General features: G+C 54.1%; 1 pseudogene across 1 annotated transcript; it reads right to left on the bottom strand.

Annotated features, from left to right (window-relative positions):
* Nucleotides 1–8,193: 8,193 nt before the first annotated feature.
* LOC308235718 (cytoplasmic tRNA 2-thiolation protein 1-like) lies at nt 8,194–12,922 on the bottom strand (annotated as a pseudogene). Its single transcript has 3 exons — nt 12,821–12,922; nt 10,525–11,021; nt 8,194–8,696 (listed from the first exon to the last, which is right to left on the bottom strand). The product of its transcript is annotated as a cytoplasmic tRNA 2-thiolation protein 1-like (transcript).
* Between the last annotated feature and the right edge of the window lie 173 nt (nt 12,923–13,095).

The raw sequence follows: 13,095 nt of genomic DNA on the forward strand, positions 1-13,095 counted from the left end.
GAGACAATCATGGCACAACCTGTCTTGCCCAGAAATGGTGAGGGGAGGTGTGACTAGGTTTGAGTAAATGATGAAGAGACATTAGTCCTGGCAGAAAAGGGGCCGTCCAGGTCCCCAAAGCTCCTCCCTATCCTCACAACAGCCCCGAGGTCACCTCAGAGTAATGGTGTTCTGTCCCATTATACAGCTGAAGAAACTGAGGCTCCACAGAATGTCCTGGTTCACTCTGAAGGCAGTGTCAAATCTGCTTTGCTCACTTTTTAAAGTTGATTTTTAGAGAGAGAGGGAGAGGGAGAGAAAGAGAAACAGAGAGAAACATCGATTGGCTGCCTCCCGCATCCACCCTGACTGGGAGTTCCATAATCTAGGTAAGTTCCCTGACAGGGAATAGAACCCTTTATGTGGATGGGATGACGGTCCAATGAACTGAGCCACCCGGCCAGGGTTGCTCTGTTCACTTTTGAATCTCCAGCACCTAGCCCAGCGCATAGCCAAGGCAAATGCTCAACTTGATTTATGAACGTATCGAGTAGCTCACCCTCCCCACAAAGATTTATTGTGGAAGGTGAATTCCTATATTTCTAGTGCCAGTAAGAAAATATGCAAACAGCTAACAGTCTTTCCAGCCGGTGGGCAGTAAACACATTTGATCAATATTTCTTCTTGTCATTAGCAGTGTCTGCACATTCTTCCGCCCCAGGCCCCTACTGTTCCGTAGGTGCCCCAATGTCCTCCAAAAACTACCCTCTCTGTAGACCAAACCGAGATCTTAATTCTTTTTTTAAAAAATATATTTTATTGATATTTTACAGAGAGGAAGGGAGAGGGGCAGAGAGCTAGAAACATCAATGAGAGAGAAACATCGATCAGCTGCCTCCTGCACACCTCCCACTGGGGATGTGCCCGCAACCAAGGTACATGCCCTTGACTGGAATCGAACCCGGGACCCTTCAGTCCGCAGGCCGATGCTCTATCCACTGAGCCAAACCGGTTTCGGCGCGAGATCTTAATTCTTAATGGTGGCCTAAGTAGATTGGTTGGTCCCCTAAGACATGCAGCAATTCATTGGGGGAACTTCCTATTTTGGGGACATTTCAGTGGCAAATGCTAAGTGGAATCTTAGCCTCTTGCTGGCACAAGTTCAAAAGAATAAGGCAAGCAGAGGGGTGAGAGGGAAAGCACAGAGATGAGCCCAGCCCACTCCCACCCCTTCTCCTGACTTTTCCTTCCCAAGAGGAACCTAGCCTTTCCAAAGCCCCTTGGACCTAGGTGCCCTGCTGGCCTGAGGCCCGGGACCTTGGCCTTGTGAGTTGGGGTCCTGGGCAGAGCTGAGCCCAGGTGTGCTCCAGAACCACGGGCAGTACCAACCCTCTGAACAAGAGCTCCCCAGCTGGATGGATGGTCCCCTGGAGGCCGAACCTTGACCTGATTCATGTGGAGGTAAGGCTGGGGAATGAGGCTGGTGACATTCTGTCCTACAAGACAGAGGTCCAGCCAAACTCCTTCTCAGTCTCTCCCTGGAACCACCTTCATCCTAGGGAAGAGGAGACAGCTTCAGAGACACAATGCATTTCTAGAGGTCACTGGGTCCCTTGCCCCTCAGGGCTGACTCTACCCTCACCCCCTCCAGAAAACCTGTCAGACTCATGCCCTTCCCTTACTTCCTCCCCATTATTTTGCTTTTAAACCCTTTCTTGTACTGTCACGGAGCTCTGGACAACAGAAAACACGATCTGTGATCTTTTTCTTTGCCTGGCCGTGTGCCAAGTCCACTTCTTCAGCTCAGATGAGTGGGGTAAGCAGAGGGAGATTCAATAGAGACAATAAAAATGGGACGCCTTTTGTGGCTGAAAGAACTGTTTAGACGTTAGAAGGTGTGGGTGCAGGGCTCATGGGAACCATGAGAATGGACTGACAACCACACCCCAGTTCAGTAGCTGTCTAAAGTGAAATTGAACCAGAAACCCACAAACCAGCACACTCGCATCTGCAGCTGGATCGGGGCCACTGTTCTGTTCTAGCCTCTGCCCATCAGGGGCCCCTTGGGATGAGTATGAGTTCAGCCATCACTTCGTGAGGCTTCTTGTGTGACTGGAGCTGGTCTGTGGGCCAGAACAGAGAGAGGATTCGGTGTCAGGTAGGTCCTGGCTTCCAGACCCTCTGGCTCCCAGAGAGATGTCCCAAGAATTCTGGAAAAGCAGAGAGAGACCACACTTCAGCCATTCTCTGAAGGCGCATGAGGATGAACCTGGGACCGGTGACATGAGAGGGGAGTGGGATGGAAAGGGGCCATCTGACAGGTTGTCACCAGACCCAGGGTGAGATGCTCAGCCTTTACTTCCTGGTTGTCACTGGGGAGAAGGGAGCTCCTGAGAGGGGGAGTTGTTGGGGGGGAGGCCAACCCAGAAAGAGCCCTAGATGTCTGCTGATCTGCCGCTGCCCCTGGTCGCCAGAGAGAAAAGACTGATCCGTGATGTCGGGGCCCTGGACTTGGCCCCTCCAAACCCAAGCTGTTGTTGTTGCCCCTGCTGTGTGTGTGTGTGTGTGTGTGTGTGTGTGTGTGTGTGTGTGTGTGTGTGTAGGGTAACAGGGCTGTGGGAGATGGTTCTTCATCTTCATTGGGGTACAACATAGAGAAGGATATAGGGTAGAAGCTGCAGGTATGAGGACTGGGGACACGGTGTAGGACCTGTGTATCCTCATGCTCTGACCTTCTCTCATCCTGAAACTTAGGGGTTTACTGTAGAATCGTCTACATCTTCTCATTTATGGAAGAGGCCAACACATTCCACGGTCCTCCTAGGCCCTGAAGACCAGGCCAAACCTGCAGGAGATGACCGAGGACCTTGGTGTGGAAATAGATGAGACCCCATAGGGATGGCAGCCGGGTTTTGAATTCCCTCAGTCCTTGATCGGATCGCAGTGACTCACCTGCTATAGACAACAGTAAATATACCTGGAGGAGGAGAATCCTACCCAGGGTCTATCAGCCGTGGGCAAACTACGGCCCGCGGGCTGGATCCGGCCCGTTCGGCTGTTCTATCCGGCCCGCGCAGCCGAAAGAGCAGAGGGTTCTCTTGCTCTCCCCTCCGCTCCTTTACTTTGAATTTATATTAGTTCACACAAACACTCCATCCATGCTTTTGTTCCAGCCCTCCGGTCCAGTTTAAGAACCCATTGTGGCCCTCGAGTCAAAAAGTTTGCCCACCCCTGTTAAGTCTGTGTAATTTGTCATTGCGCATCAGACGCGGTGCGATCCGGGAGACAGCCACCCAGAGGACTATGAGAAGACGGGATTTATTAGAAAATCCAGACCTCCAGGGGTCCTCAAACTTTTTAAACAGGGGGCCAGTTCACTGTCCCTCAGACCGTTGGAGGGCCGGACTATAGTTTTAAAAAAAACTATGAACAAATTCCTATGCGCACTGCGGGCCCGGGATGAGTCGGCTGCTAAGCAGGACAGGCAGTGGCACCCGGCGGGCTGGATAAATGTCCTCGGCGGGCCGCACGTGGCCCACGGGCCGTAGTTTGAGGACCCCTGCTAGACAATGTGCCAGGATCCAGGAAGTGCTGTTCTGGAGGGAGCAAGAGGGTGAGAGATAGCGTCACGGAGCAGCTCACCTGAAGCACAGGTGTGGTGGACGTGAGAGAGCCGGCCGAGAATATGAAAAGCCAAGGTGTCCAGCTGCCAACGTGGAAGTCGAAAGGGGAAGCTCACAGAAAACTCTCGGGGAAGCCATTGCCTCTTGGGCACACAGCTGGGTGGCTGGTGGGGGGATTGGCGTTGGTGTTGGTCATCAGGGTTGGGAGGATGAGCTACGCCTGCAGCAAGGCGGAGTGCGATGCCAAGCATGTCCTATCTGGTTTGATAGTTGTTCCCAGCAGGAGGGTAAGCCTGGTACCAGTCATTCCATTCTGCCCGGTTCTTCTTTTATGTGTTCCAGTTTGACAGCGAAAACCCCCATTTTAGCATCTATTTTTTTTTTTTTTTAGCATCTATTTTCTTGAACACGTTGATGACAAAGTCCGCGCCTGAAACTCCTCCCTCTGGTTCATCTGTGACCATGTCGATGCTCTGCTTTCCTCCTGGTGTGCAGCCATTTCGTCCTATCGCCCGATAGGCTTGTACATTTTTTTGCTTTTATTGATTTGTAGAGGTTTTCTGAGGCTCTGGACGATGGTCCCTCTGGATTCTAGAACAGTCTAGAACAGTGCTGCAGAATGGCATTTGGTGATGGAAATGGTCTGCACCCGTGCTCTTCCATGCGGTAGCCACTGGCCGCGTGTGGCTGCGGAGCACTTGAAATGTGTTTAGTATGACTGGTGAATGGTGCTGTAAACGTAATTTTAACCAGTTTAACTGGAAATAGGACTGTGTGGCTCGGGATCCCCTACTTTTGCTTCCTAGCAAGCAGAGAGAGTAAGGATCTTCTTTTTTAAAAAATATATATTTTATTGATTTTTTACAGAGAGGAAGGGGGAGGGATAGAGAGCTAGAAACATCGATGAGAGAGAAACATCGATCAGCTGCCTCCTGCACACCCCCTACTGGGGATGTGCCTGCAACCAAGGTACATGCCCTTGACCGGAATCGAACCTGGGACCCTTCAGTTCTCAGGCCGACGCTCTATCCACTGAGCCAAACCAGCCAGGGCAAGAGAGTAGGAATCTTCTTAATCCCCTGTGGGCCCTGGCCGGTGTGGCTCAGTTGGTTGAGCATCGTCCTGTGTACTGAAAAGTCAATGGTTTAATTTCTGATAGGGACACATGTTGTGGGTTCAATCCCTGGTCAGGATGCGTGTGGGAGGCAGCCGATCAATGTTTCTCTCTCACATCAATGTTTCTATCACTCTTTCTCTCAAATCAATAAGAACATATTTTTTTTTAAAAAAATCCATTGTGGGACTGAGTGTGAAACTGGGTTCTGGTCTTCTTGTGGATGAGTCTACATGACCCTTACTCTAACTTGTAAATCTATTTGGGTCCTAAGTGAGGTATTTATGGGACCTATCCTTCTTAGGGGACCCATCCTTCTTAGGGGACCCTGAACATTGTTTTGTTTTCCCAGGGGAAAAGAGGAGCACAGTGTCGGGCTCACCTCAATGTTCTTCCCTTGTCCCCAGGATTTTTTTTTTTAAATATATTTTATTGATATTTTACAGAGAGGAAGGGAGAGGGATAGAGAGTTAGAAACATCGATGAGAGAGAAACATCGATCAGCTGCCTCCTGCACACCTCCCACTGGGGATGTGCCCGCAACCAAGGTACATGCCCTTGACCGGAATCGAACCCGGGACCCTTCAGTCCACAGGCCGACGCTCTATCCGCTGAGCCACATCAGTCAGGGCTGTCCCCAGGATTTTGGCCTCTGATGTCCTCACCGCCTCAGTAGCCCCAGACTCCATTTCTGTCTCCCCGCCCCACTATGCTGCTGAACTCAGCTCCAATTCCCAGCCTCTTAGCCTGTGCTTTCTGGCTGCTTCCTTAGCTTTCCGGCCCCTCCTGCAGAATAAGCTGCCCTTTGCTATGCAATTCTGACTGCTCTTTGATGTATTCAAATAGACTGTTTTATGTTTCTCTCTGTGTTGGGTGTGCATTTTTTCCATTTGGTCTCAGCATAAGATTGTTCCGACATGAGGTAGTCTATCATGGCTGGAAACCTCTCTTGCTTTATTTTGGTTTCTACCTAAGTCACCTCCTCAAAGAAGCCCTGATCTCCTGAGCTAAAATAGGTCCCTTCACCCTTTCCCCTCCTGTTCATCCACTTCTTTCTTTCTTTCTTTCTTTCTTTCTTTCTTTCTTTCTTTCTTTCTCTCTCTCTCTCTCTCTCTCTCTCTCTCTCTCTCTTTTCTTTCTTTCTCTCTTTCTTTCTTTCTTTCTTTCTTTCTTTCTTTCTTTCTTTCTTTCTTTCTTTCTTTCTTTCTTTCTCCTCACCTGAGGATATTCTTTCCATTTTATTTATTTATTTATTTAGAGAGAGTCGAGGGAAGGGAAGAGGGAGGGAGGGTAAGAGGGAGAGAGAGTGAGAGAGACATCGATGTGAGAGAGATACATAGATTGGTTGGTTGTCTCCCCCATGTGCCTCAATCAGGGCCAGGGATAGAGTAATCGACCCATGACCCTTCAGTCCATGGGCCGATGCTCTCACTATTGAGCCAAACTGGCCACAGCCCTTCATTTCCTATTCACAGCACTCATCATCAGACCTCATAGTACGCACTTACTTCTCTGTTGTCTCTCGCCCATAAGATTGTAAGCTCCACAAGTGAGAGGTTTGTCTTTCATTTTATTCATTTATTTATATACTAGAGGCCCAGTGCACATAATTTCTGCACCGGTGGGGGTTCCCTCAGCCCAGCCTGCACCCTCTCCAGTCGGGGACCCATTCAGGGATGTCCAACTGCCGGTTTAGGCCCAATCCCCAGGGCCTAAACCGGCAGTCAGACATCCCTCTCACAATCTGGGACTGCTGGCTCCTAAGCACTCACTTGCCTGCCTGCCTGATCACCCCCAACCACTCTGCCTGCCTTTCTGATTGCCCCTAACCTCTTTGCCTGTCTGCCTGATTGCCCCAAACCTCTCTGCCTGCCTGCCTGATCACCCCTAACTGGCTCTGCCTACCTGCCTGATCACCCCTAACCATTCTGCCTGTCTGCCTGATTGCCCCAAACCTCTCTGCCTGCCTGCCTGATTGCCCCTAACTGGCTCTGCCTACCTGCCTGATTGCCTCTAACCACCTTACCTGCCTGCCTGCCTGCCTACCTAGTTGCCCCCAACTGCCCTTCCCTGCTAGCCTGGTCGCCCCCAATGGCCCTCCTCTGCAGGCCTGGTTGCCCCTAACGGCCCTCCCCTGCTGGCCAGTTCACTCCCAATGACCCTCCCCTGTCAGCCTGATCTCGCTCCCAACTGCCCTCCCCTGCTGGCCTGATCTCGCCCCCAACTGCCCTCCCCTGCCAGCCTGATTGCCCCTAACTGCCTCTGCCTTGGCCCGACCACCATGGCTTTGTCCAGAAGAAAGTTGGACGTCCAGAAGATGGCTGGTCAACCCGGTCTAATTAGCATATTACCCTTTTATTAGTATAGATTTTTTTTTTTTTACCGCCCCTGTATACATTAGGGACTCAATAAATACTGGATGAATGATGCTGTGCTATCTGGAGGGGAGGGAGATTTGGTCTCTGCCCTCAAAGCTCAGTCCAATTAGGAAAAATGAGACCCAGAGTATGAATGGGCACAGGTGAGGGCCAGCCCAGGGGGTGGGGTATGGGGGGGTGGATGAATCTGAGGCTTTCAGGAGGACCCTGGAGGATTTGCACAGGAAGATGGGAAAGGGAGGGCATTCCTGACAAGGGACCAGCCCAGCAAAGCTTGGAGGTGGGACTGAATTACCAAGCCCCACCCCCTACCCCACCATCCACCCCGCCTAAGGCAGGAAGCATCTGGGCCTCAGGCCAGCAACCCTAAAAAACAGAGCTCCCTGATGGCCAAACCTTAATGTGAACGTGGGCACCATTTATGAAGCACTTTATCACATCTTCACGGCATTGCTCTGACTCCATGTTCAGAGGAGGCAACCGAAGCCCAGAGAAGTGAAGTCCCTGACCCAGGCTCACTCAGCTTTGCCTCCGGAGGCTGAGGTCTGGGGAGCCACCCAGCTGCTCCTCACCCATCACAGACACCAGGAGGGATTCAGGTGTGAGGGGGCAATTCCACCGTCTTGAAGCCCAGTTCCTTCGCTCTCCAGCCTGGTGACCTCAGGCCACAGCCAATGAGATTATGCAAATGAATGAGAGGGGGCGGGCCTGCAGGGTGCGCAGGGCTCAGGGAAGCACTGTGATTACTGAGCCGGGTGCTGGTCAAGTCAGGCGGCTTTATTTACCCATCTACAGACAAACGGGAAACGCCTCTGCACAGTAGGTGCTCAGGAAGGGCTGGGACTGTCTGAGAACCTGCCAGAGGTAGGAGGCAAGCCCCACCCCCAATTCCCACTCGCTCAGGAGTGTAGTTGTTCAGTCCCCTCCTCCCTCAGACCCTGGAGCCCAAGCCCCCAGCTCCTGCAGGGTCAGAGGTAACTGGTCGTGTCTCCCTCCCAGAAGCCCTGGGCAAAGGTCCCTCGGGTTTATTCACAGTGTCATTTACAGGCGCTCCATGCCCCGAGCTCCCCGGTCGGGTCCCAATGGAGAACTGTGGTCCCTAGAAGGTGGGAACAGCGGGAACGGCTTCCCGGGCTGGGGGTTGGACCTGTTCCGGCTCCTGCGGAGGCCCCGCCGGCCCCACCTCGTCCCGCCCTCGGCGGCCTTTGCCGATGGCCAGGCGGGGCCAGCCGCGGTCCAGGAGGGCGCAGGCCTGGCAGAGCGCGCGGCTGGCCAGCGCCCCGCAGCGGGAGCAGGCGCCGGCGGGTGGGGGTCGGGCGGCTGGGGCCAGCGCCAGGCGCTTGGCCGAGTGCACCAGGTCCAGCACCGCCGACGGTCGCGCCGCCTCCAGCAGCTTCAGCAGGTCGCGCTCGGAGAAGTCCAGGCGGCGGAAGTGCGCGTACAGCACCACCTCCTGCTGCGAGGCCAGCTGCAGCGGGCGGCAGCGAAGCAGGGCGCCCCCCTCGCCCCGGGAGCCCAGACCCCCGCCCCGGGCCAGCCGGCCCGCATCGCCCCTCAGGAAGTTCATGAGCACCGTCTCCGCCACGTCGTCCGCGTTGTGGCCTGGGGGAGAGACGGGGAGCCGGTCAGAGAGGGCGCAGGGGGCGCTGCTGGTCATGGGGACCCGGGGGTACAGGGGGTGGGGGGCAGAAGGTGGACCAGTGAGAAACGGAGAGAACAGACCCCCATGGATCCACTTGGGGTGCCCTTACTGTCACCCACCTACCGGGCCAGGCAGGCCCTGTGCTAGATGCCCCTGGCGGAGGGAGTAAAAGTGCTTTAAGCTACAGATGCCATTCCGGCCTCAGTGTCAAGTGCACTCAGGCTGCACAGCGGAAGTCAAATGGCACTTTATGGAGATTCCCAACAGGCTGTTGACACACGTGCCCCTGGGACGGCAGGTCGCGGAGAAAGTGACTGCACCACCGTCACCCGGAACTTTAAGCTGAATGTCTATTGACTGTGCATGTTGTCATCTTAGACTTTTCTGTACAGTGAAACCCGGGTCTTCTTAGGGCTTCTCCGTCGGCCCGCATCCTCTCCTCAGGGCCTCTGCATGAGCTGTTTCCTTTGCTCACAACACCCTCCCAGCCCCTCTTCGTCCTTCACCTGGTTACCCACGCAGCCTTCAGGTCTTGCTCACTCCGCAATGCTCCCTCAATCCCCGCCTTCCTCCCTCCTCCAGGTCCTCCTGCTGCAAACTCGCAAAGCGTACTTTTCCTTAGTAGCGCCTGTCAGGTCCTCACTATGCTATGTGAGAAGGGGGCGGGAGCAGACTGACTGGTGCACCATGACAGCAAACGTCTGTGTCAGCTTCACTGCTTCTCGGCCTCTGGTCTAAGCGCTTCAGTCATAACTCACCTAACGCCCAGCCTCTCCGGGACCCAGGCGTTATTAACATCCCCAGTTCACAAGAGAGGAAACCGAGGCTAGGTACTCGGCTAGAGGCTACATGGCTTGCATCCGGCGCATAGTAAATGGTCAATGATTACTGGTTGAAGGGATGACTGGGAGGGAGTAAGAGAGAATGAGAGAGGCAAACCGAGAGAGAAAAGAAGTTAAAAGACTGTTACGTTTCAGACTACAGATGGGAGACACCGCTGCACACCCCTCCTGTCGTGAGGGGAAACCTATAGAATGTCATTTTTATTATTATTTTTTTAAAAATTTTTTTATTGATTTCAGAGAGGAAGGGAGAGGGAGAGATAGAAACATCAATGATGAGAGAGAATCATTGATCGGCTGCCTCCTGCAGCCCCCTACTGGGGATTGAGCCCACAACCCAGGCATATGCCCTTGACCAGAATCGAACCCGGCACCCTTCAGTCCGCAGGCGGAAGCTCTATCTACTGAGCCAACCCAGCCAGGGCTAGAATGTCATTTTTTAAATGCAGAGAACCACTGCCTTAGGCCCTAAGGGAACCCCTCCAGCCCTCTATTTGCCACTGTGTGTGTGCACCAAGATGAAGGCAGTGGCTCAAAAGCTCCCCACGCCTGCTCTGCCCCTTCCCAGGGACGCGCACATACCATGCCCATGAACCTTATGGGGACACGCATAGCCCTTTTACTGAGACCCTCCAGGGCAGCCTTGGGCAAACTACGGCCCGCGGGCCGGATCCGGCTGTTCTATCCGGTTCTCTTGCTCTCCCCTCCGCTCCTTTACTTTGAATTTATATTAGTTCACACAAACACTCCATCCATGCTTTTGTTCCCGCCCTGCCGTCCAGTTTAAGAACCCATTGTGGCCCTCCAGTCAAAAAGTTTGCCCACCCCTGCTCCAGGGTCTCCTTTTCACTTCTCGGGCATGCCCTTCAGCCCCTGTCAGTGCTGCCCTCGCCCGCGCATGCGCCTTTCAGCTCACAGGCCTTCCTCCTGCTGCGCATGCGCTCACCCGTCACCACGTGCGTGGTTCCCACGAGGCGAGCCCCTCCCTCCAGCGCCTGCCCCGCAGCACCCACAGAAGGTGCAGCAGGAGCGGCTGCGGCCGAAGCCGGCTGTGCTGTGGGCCACAGCGTCCATAGTCCAGCCCCCGAAGAGGTCGGCGTAGGCCACGTCAGTGAGCTGCAGCTCCCAGCGCGCCGCCTGGCGCCACATGGCCGCCAGCGCCGCTTCCCAGTAGCCACCGATGCCCTCATCCACCGCCACCAGCTGCAGCGAGATGCCTAGGCGTGGCGGCAGCTCGCATAGCACGTGCGCCAGCACGGTGGAGTCCTTGCCGCCCGAGGCACCCGCGGCCACCACGGCGTCCAACGGGCGGCAGCAGGTGGCCCGCGACCACAGTGTGCAGCATTTCGGCCTCAAAGGCGGCGCAGGACTTGTGGAAGGAGGCGCATTGCGGGGCCGGCATCGCGGGGTCCGGGTGGGTGAAAGGGGTCCGCTTCTCCTGGTCTAGAAGAGAAGGGATAGGTTACAGGTGGGTTCTGGATTGTTGGGTTGTTGCCTCCAGGGAGGCTGCCTGGGTAGCGCCCAGAGTAAACCCATTGTCTGGAACATTTCCCTCAGCGCTGTGCAGGCCAAGCACCCTCAAATCTCAGATGAAGCTTTCACTCATCCATCCATCCATCCATCCATCCATCCATTAATTCATTCAACAAATACCAGCTCAGTGGATCCTAGGTACTGGGGTCACAGCAGTGAACAAACAGGAAAGGTTGCAGGCAGTCAGTTCTAGTGGAGGAGCCAACACACAGATAAGCAAGAAATAACCTCCATACTTGAAAAATAATGAGGAGTGATATGAAGGAATTGTCATCTGAGATGAGAAGCCAGAAGGACAAGAAGGAGTCAGGCATTTACTCAGGATGGAAGAATGTTCCAGTTAATAACAAATGCAAAGGACCTGAAGGGTCCGGCCTGTCTGTGTTCAGTTGGTTCGAGGGTGTGTCCTAGCTGAACAGGAGAGGGTCAGGGCCTTGGAGGTTGTCAGGATGAGAAGCTTCGGTTTTCTCTCTCTCTCTCTCTTTTTTTAAAAATATATTTTATTGATTTTTTACAGAGAGGAAGGGAGAGGGATAGAGAGTTAGAAACATCAATGATGAGAGAAACATCAATCAGCTGCCTCCTGCACACCCCCTACTGGGGATGTGCCCGCAACCACGGTACATGCCCTTGACTGGAATCGAACCTGGGACCCTTCAGTCTGCAGGCCAACGCTCTATCCACTGAGCCAAACCGGTTAAGGCTGGGTTTTCTCTTAATGAGATAGGAATCACTGGATGGTTTTAAGCTGTAGAGTGATTGTATATATATATATTTCAGAGAGTGAGAAGGAGAGTTAGAAACATCAATGGTGAGAGAGAATAGTTGATCGGCTGCCTCCCCCACGACCCCTACTGGGGATGGAGCCCATAACATGAGCACATGCCCTGACGGGGAATCTAACCGTGACCTGGTTCATAGGTCAACGCTCAACCACTGCACCACACAGGCCAGCTGGAGTGATTTATATTTTAACAGGATCTCAGACTGCTGTGTGTGAAGACAGGGTGGAGAGTGGCAAGCGCAGACCAGTAAGGAGGCTCCTGCAATGATCCAGGTGGGCAACAATGGGGGCTCGGAGCAGAGGGGAGACAGTGCAGGTAGAGAGAAGTGGTCTGCTTCTGGATCTCTTCTGGAAATAGAGCAGATGGGACTCAAAAGACATGGTTGGGGGAGAGGAGCGGATGAGAGACACAGAGGACTCGGGACAACGCCACGGTTTGGCTTGAACAATTGGAAGGACCATTTAGTGGGTAAGCGGTGAGGGATGGGGAAGAATGGGGGGGAAAAACACACCAAACTGTGAGAGGGTCAGGTTTAACGCAGAGAATCTGGAATCTCATTTGAGCATAGGAGAGTTGAGGTCCTTTGCTCTGGAAGTCTTTCCTGAACCCTGGGCTGGGTCTGGTGCCTCCTCTAGGCTCAAACGGCCGCCATGATCGCCCCCTAGGCCAGCCGTGACCCCTCTAGGCGGTAACCGGGACAGAGGAGAGTGCGCTCGCACCGCACCCAGCTTGGGTGGTGGAAACGAGGAGTCAGACCAGGCTGCTGAGTCTAAAGCGGGTCGCCGGGAGACCGGCATTGGGGGATCACGGAGAGGAGAGCGACCTCTGCAGGTATGACTACCGGAATGCGTGGGAAAGAAACATGGAGACCGCCAACTTGTACATGGCAGCGAGACAAAGGGCCGAGTCCAGCCCGTCACTCACCTGAGCAGAACCCGCGCTGGTAGGTCCAGGCTCCCAGAAAACGCGGAAGTGGGTAACCAGACTGCGACTCCCAGAAGGCTTCAGCTCTACCCGCCTACGACTCCCAGGTGCCCGTGCGGCGGTTCAGCCCAAAGCGCGCGCTTTTCTCGGACAAACGAGGCCTACAACTCCCTGTGAGCTTCGCGCGCTGACGTCATGCGCCCCGCCCACCGCCCTCAGCATGCTCCAGGCCAGTCCGCCCCACTTTGCGCCTGAGCCGGGAGCTGGAGCGGCAC

Source organism: Plecotus auritus, assembly GCF_963455305.1.
Source record: "Plecotus auritus genome assembly, chromosome: 10".
NCBI lineage: Eukaryota > Metazoa > Chordata > Mammalia > Chiroptera > Vespertilionidae > Plecotus > Plecotus auritus.